This window comes from Neovison vison, chromosome 3, assembly GCF_020171115.1.
Source record: "Neovison vison isolate M4711 chromosome 3, ASM_NN_V1, whole genome shotgun sequence".
Taxonomy (NCBI): domain Eukaryota; kingdom Metazoa; phylum Chordata; class Mammalia; order Carnivora; family Mustelidae; genus Neogale; species Neogale vison.
Window position 1 is genome coordinate 58,629,657 of NC_058093.1, and position 7,402 is coordinate 58,637,058.

The window sequence follows — 7,402 nt, forward strand, 5'->3', positions numbered from 1 at the left end:
AAGAGATGGAACTGGGATTTGATTCTAGATCTGTCAGATACCATTGTCTGGATTCTTCCAGTTGTGTAATAAGACAGGTAGCGTAAGTTCTTCAGCTTTGTTTTTCCTTTTCAGAGTTCTTTTGGTTTTTCTAAGTCCTTTTCATTTCCATATGAGTTTTAGAATTAGCTTGGGGAGGATTGAAATCTTAATATTGAATCTGGTTCAGTTATGTAGAAACACTTTGATCCTTGGGGGTTTGCTTTTAAGCTTTTTAAGCAGGACCAGACCTGCAATTAGTCTAAGGCTAATTATTCCCCCACTAATGAAGCATATCCTTCTTGGTGCTCTAACTGATGCTGTTTGAATTATGAAGTTGTTTTTGGTTTTGCTTTTTTTTTTTTTTTTAAGTCTAGCTGTTGGGAATTGGTATTATTCCTTGTCCCGACAACCACTCACTGTTCCCTTAGTCCTTTCACATCGTTCTTTACCCAGCCACATACATATACTGATCAACACTCAACTAATTACTAAATTCAGTCTCTCTGCAGATATCTGGTGTTCTCCCTGTGATCTCTCTCCTCTCTGGAACACAGCCCTGTGAACTCTAGCAAACGGGTTTTCTCAGACTCCCACTTCTATCTTCTCAACTCAAGTAGACACTTGGGCTCCAACTAAGTTCTTCCTTCCTGTACTAAGGTTTGAAAACTTTCTCCAGAGCGGAAGCTGGGACAACTGGGGGTACTAAAGAGTTCCACTCCTTTGTTTTCTAACTCTCAGGGTTCCTTGACCTTTGTTGCTTGATGTTCAGCGTCTTAAGTTCCATTGTTTCCTTCCATCCTACTAGAGACGATAGTCTCTTGCAATTATTAGAATGTAAACAAAATTGATATGTGTAAATTCTAGTTCATGTGCCTAATAAAAAGCTGCTTGCCCCACACTTCCTCTTTCCCCTTCCCACATAGTGTAGTAGGGGATGATGCAACAGCTGAGTGGAAGGACACCAGGCTTCTAGACAGCTTCATGGAGCAGTGCCACTCTGACTCCCTCACCACCTAGAGCTTTCATGTGAGATAGAAAAAAAAACGTTTTAATTGTGAAAATGTCTATGCTACCTAAAGCAATCTACACATTTAATGCAATTCTTATCAAAGTACCATCCATCTTTTTCAAAGAAATGGAACAAATAATCCTAAAACTTATATGGAACCAGAAAAGACCTCGAATAGCCAAAGGAATATTGAAAAAGAAAGCCAAAGTTGGTGGCATCACAATTCCGGACTTCAAGCTCTATTACAAAGCTGTCATCATCAAGACAGCATGGTACTGGCACAAAAACAGACACATAGATCAATGGAACAGAATAGAGAGCCCAGAAATAGACCCTCAACTCTATGGTCAACTCATCTTCGACAAAGCAGGAAAGAATGTCCAATGGAAAAAAGAGAGCCTCTTCAATAAATGGTGTTGGGAAAATTTGACAGCCACATGCAGAAAAATCAAATTGGACCGTTTCCTTACACCACACACGAAAATAGACTCAAAATGGATGAAGGACCTCAATGTGAGAAAGGAATCCATCAAAATCCTTGAGGAGAACACAGGCAGCAACCTCTTCAACCTCAGCTGCAGCAACATCTTCCTAGGAACATCGCCAAAGGCAAGGGAAGCAAGCACAAAAATGAACTATTGGGATTTTATCAAGATCAAAAACTTTTGCACAGCAAAGGAAACAGTTAACAAAACCGAAAGAAAGCTGACAGAATGGGAGAAGATATTTGCAAACGACATATCAGATAAAGGACTAGTGTCCAAAATCTATAAGGAACTTAGCAAACTCAACAACCAAAGAACAAATAATCCAATCAAGAAATGGGCAGAGGAAATGAAGAGACATTTCTGCAAAGAAGACATCCAGATGGCCAACAGACACATGAAAAAGTGCTCCACATCACTCGGCATCAGGGAAATACAAATCAAAACCACAATGAGATACCCCCTCAAACCAGTCAGAATGACTAAAATTAACAAGTCAGGAAATGACAGATGCTGGCGAAGATGGGGAGAAAGGGGAACCCTCCTACACTGTTGGTGGGAATGCAAGCTGGTGCAACCACTCTGGAAAACAGCATGGAGGTTCCTCAAAAAGTTGAAAATAGAGCTACCCTATGACCCAGCAATTCCACTACTGGGTATTTACCCTAAAGATACAAACGTAGTGATCCAAAGGGGCACGTGCACCCGAATATTTATAGCAGCAATGTCCACAATAGCCAAACTATGGAAAGAACTAGATGTCCATCAACAGATGAATGGATAAAGAAGATGTGGTATATATATACAATGGAATACTATGCAGCCATCAAAAGAAATGAAATCTTGCCATTTGCGACAGCGTGGATGGAACTAGAGCATATCATCTTAGTGAAATAAGTCAAGCGGAGAAAAACAACTATCATATGATCTCCCTGATATGAGGAAGTTGTGATGCAACATGGGGGGTTAAGAGGGTAGGAGAAGAATAAATGAAACAAGATGGGATTGGGAGAGAGACAAACCATAAATGACTCTTAATCTCACAAAACTGAGGGTTGCTGGGGGGAGGGGCGTTGGGAGAAGGGCGGTGGGGTTATGGACTTTGGGGAGGGTATGTGCTATGGTGAGTGCTGTGAAGTGTGTGACCTGGTGATTCACAGACCTGCACCCCAGGGGATAAAAATATATTATATGTTTATAAAGCAAAACAAACAAAAAAACAAAAAAAAAAACGTTTTAAGTTATTCAAGCCAATAATATTTTGGTCTTTGCTAAAGTAACTAGATATACTAACCAATATAACCGAGGAAAGTAAATAATTTCCCAAGCTTATGTGAATAGAAAGTGATGAAGTAGATTTATTTTTAAAGATTTATTTATTTATTTGAGAGAGAGCAGGGGGAGGGGCAAAGGGAGGGAGAGAGAAGCAGACTCCCCACTGAGTGTGGAGCCCAATGTGGGGTGAGGCACTCGATCTCACAACCCTGAAATCATGACCTGAGCCAAAATCAAGAGTCAGACGCTTTACCAGCTGAGCCACCCAGGCACCACTGGAATCAATTTTTAAACTCAGATTTACCTATGACCAAGATTACTGCCTAGTGTTTTTGAAATTTTTGTCATTTTTTCATCATTCCATAATTTTTCTCACCCACAGCTTATTTGTGTTATTGTTTACTTAATATTTTTAATAGGTGACTAAAAGAAATTGTGTGTCATCTTAAGCAATAATAACCATTAAATCACAGATCCAATATGCCTTTTATATATTCTTCTAATATGCATTGAGGTAAGTACATATCTATGAATGTGAAAAATGTCCATCTAAAATTATCTTGTGTACTACCTGTGGAACTCATGATAAACAAGAAGAAATACACTGCATTTTGATTTTGCCTCTCTGTCACTTTAGATAATGATTAGATAGATTACAATGAATGGGAAGATCAGACTCCTCAGTGGGTCTTTATTATGCAACATACTTCTCTCACTCGATCCACCAAATTTGAGTTTCCAGGACAGGTGTTAATGAACTTCCTGTGTTATTTACAAATATAATGGACAAACCTATGACTTCTTAATTTTCATTATTGGGTGTAGTGTCCCTGGAGCAGCATTCCAATCGCAGTGGACTGCCAAGTCCTTGTATCTGCCTGGATCACTAAGGAGGTGATCAAATGCAACCTATAGTATAGAATGCAATCTAAAGTGTGATGGAAATTTTATATATATATATATATATATGAATTATATATATAAATCATTTATATATATAAATATAATATACATATATATGTTTTATTCATTTATTTGACACAGAGAGAGATCACAAGTAGACAGAGAGGCAGGCAGAGAGAGGGGGGAAGCAGGCTCCCTGCCTAGCAGAGAGCCCAATGCAGAACTCGATCCCAGGACCCTGAGATCATGACCTGAGCTGACCGCAGAGGCTTAACCCACTGAGCCACCCAGGCACCCCTTTAATATATTTCTTTCCACTTGAGAAAAATAAAATTATAACATAGAAGGAAATGACATTAGTTGCACATGAGTTGCTTTTCCACAAAAAAAAAAAATCAGTGGTTACTATGAATTTTGACTCTGCTACAAACAACATCACCTTTCCCATGTAATATATACTCTTTGGGTTTCATTTAACTGAAGTGCAAAATCAGGAGTTTGAAAATATGCAAAAAAGGATATATAGCACCATAGTAAAGAATGTGCCAGGGACGCCTGGGTGGCTCAGTGGGTTAAAGCCTCTGTCTTCGGCTCAGGTCATGGTCTCAGGGTCCTGGGATTGAGCCCCACGTCGGGCTCTCTGCTCGGCAGGGAGCCTGCTTCCTCCTCTCTCTCTGCCTGCCTTTCTGCCTACTTGTGGTCTGTCTGTCCAAAAAAAAAAAAAAAGGGGGGGGGGAAGGAATGTGCCAAAGTCATGAATTGACATTTCAGAAAAGAGAAAATGTAAATGGCCAGCAAACATATGAAAGATGTTCAATCTATTAGCGATCAGAAACATGCAAATTAAAGCAAGACAATATATTATTTTTTCTCATTAGATTGGTGAAAATTAAGAAGTCTAACAAAATTAGTGGGGGGAAGGGCGGGAAAAATGAAACAAGATGGGACCAGAGAGGGAGACAAACTATAAGAGATCCTTAATCTCGGGGAAACAGAGGGTTGCTGGAGGGGAGGAAGTTAGAGGGATGGGGGGCTGGGTTATGTGCATTGGGGAGGGTATGTGCTATGGTGAGAGCTATGAAATGTGTAAGCCTGATGATTCACAGACCTGTACCCCTGAAACAAATAATACATTATATGTTAATTTTTAAAAAGTCTAACAAAATTATATGTTGGTGATAATGAAAAGCGATAAGAAAGTTTGAAGATTATATTGGAATACAGTTTGGTATTATCTTTTTTTTTTTTAAAGATTTTATTTATTTGACAGACAGAGATCACAAGTAGGCAGAGAGGCAGGCAGAGAGGGGGGGTGGGGGGAAGCAGGCTCCCTGCTGAGCAGAGAGCCTGATGTGGGGCTCGAGGGACCCTGAAATCATGACCTGAGCTGAAGGCAGAGTCTTTTTTTGTTTGTTTGTTTTTAGTTTTTTAGGTTTTTTTCAATTTATTTATTTTCAGAAAAACAGTATTCATTATTTTTTCACCACACCCAGTGCTCCATGCAAGCCGTGCCCTCTATAATACCCACCACCTGGTACCCCAACTTCCCACCTGCCCCGCCACTTCAAACCCCTCATATTGTTTTTCAGAGTCCATAGTCTCTCATGATTCACCTCCCCTTCCAATTTCCCCCAACTCCCTTCTCCTCTCTAACTCCCTATGTCCTCCATGCTATTTGTTATGCTCCACAAATAAGTAAAACCATATGATAATTGACTCTCTCTGCTTGACTTATTTCACTCAGCATAATCTCTTTCAGTCCCGTCCATGTTGCTACAAAAGTTGGGTATTCATCCTTTCTGATGGAGGCATAATACTCCATAGTGTATATGGACTACATCTTCCTTATCCATTCATCCGTTGAAGGGCATCTTGGTTCTTTCCATAGTTTGGCGACCGTGGCCATTGCTGCTATAAACATTGGGGTACAGATGGCCCTTCTTTTCTCGACATCTGTGTCTTTGGGGTAAATACGCAGGAGTGCAATTGCAGGGTCATAGGGAAGCTCTATTTTTAATTTCTTGAGGAATCTCCACACTGTTCTCCAAAGAGGCTTTACATACTTGCATTCTCACCAACAGTGTAAGAGGGTTCCCCTTTCTCCACATCCTCTCCAACACATGTTTCCTGTTTTGTTAATTTTGGCCATTCTAACTGGTGTAAGGTGAGTCTTTAACCCACTGAGCCACCCAGGCACCCCCAGTTTGGTATTATCTATTGAAACTGACAACATGCTTGCCTTAGAACCCAGTCATTTTACTTCTAGGTATATATAGTTGAGAGTCTCTTGGTCAAATAGGCATGGAAAACATAGAATATTTATAGCAATATTGTTCATAATAAAAAAACTGGAAACCCAAATGTCCATCAACTGGGGAATGGATAAATAGTAATATAAGCCATACAACAATGAAAAATCCAGAGAAGAGATAGGCACAGATATTAGAAATCTGCAAGTCTTCAGAATGGACATAGTAATTAAAACTTTATTTTTACAAAAGTTTTATTTATTTTAGAGGGGGAGGGGCAGAGGAGAGAAAGAGAAAAAAAAAAGAGAAAGAGAGAAGCAGACTCCTTGCTGAGTATGGAACCCAATGTGGGGCTCAATCCTCTGACCTCAAGACCAGGATCTGAGCCAAAATCAGGAGTTGGATACCTAACTGACTGAGCCATCCAGGCACCCCAGTAATTCAAACTTTAAGCCCGAGTAAAATCATACATAAAGCCCTATAGAGTGAAAAGAGAAATAGGTGGAAAATAGCAAGAGGGACCAACAAATTCCCTTTTCAAAAAGGCAGAGGAAACAAAGTTATACAAACCTTTAATAATCATCTAATATCAGTTTCCTTTTTCCATTAGAGATTGAATCTATTTTCTCTGTCTTCTGTAAAGTACCTTTCATTAGAAACCCTTCCGTAATGTGCAAAGTTACTTTGTAATATAAATAATCACTATCTTTCTTTTTCTGTACAAATATATTGAGTTTTAAAATTGAGGACACATCAATTTGGAATCATCTGAGTTATTCTTTTTATTTATTTTGCTAGAATATAGTAAATTGAATTTTAGAGGTTTCTTGAAAACAAAGATCATACTTCATACCCAGTGATAACTTGAGTATAGACTCCAAATTCTGATTTTATCCCCTTTATGGTGTCCTTTCTTTATAGATGTTAAGAAAGTTCTTTGTTGAATTATTCTAGACAAAGAGAAATATGGAAATTACTTGAGAAGATTAAATTTTATTGACACCAATGATACTTAGGCCACATCACCAAAAAAATTTATGGCAACATCAGTAGTGCCTTTTAAATTAAATGACAAATTGGAAGTGTTTAACAACATATGGTCGCTTTTCCTTGACATATATGATTAAGAATATATCTTTTTATCGAAATGTAAAATACCATCTGGCAGAAGTAACAATTATTTTATTGGCCTTATACATTAAATTAATTCACTGTACTTTAAAGAGTAAATATTTTCCTATTTTTCCTTTTTCTTGTGCTAGATCTATATTTATTTATAATACTCAAAAGCTGCGTAACTCAAAAACTATAATTAGGTATAACAATTAAAATGGATCTTAAATTTTGAGCAGAAAACAATGTGTTTCTAAATTTTTCCCAAACATTTCTTTGAAATTCAAATGGCAACAGCCCTTTTCTGATATTCATAATTATAAAGCTGGGTTATCTGAAAATTTACT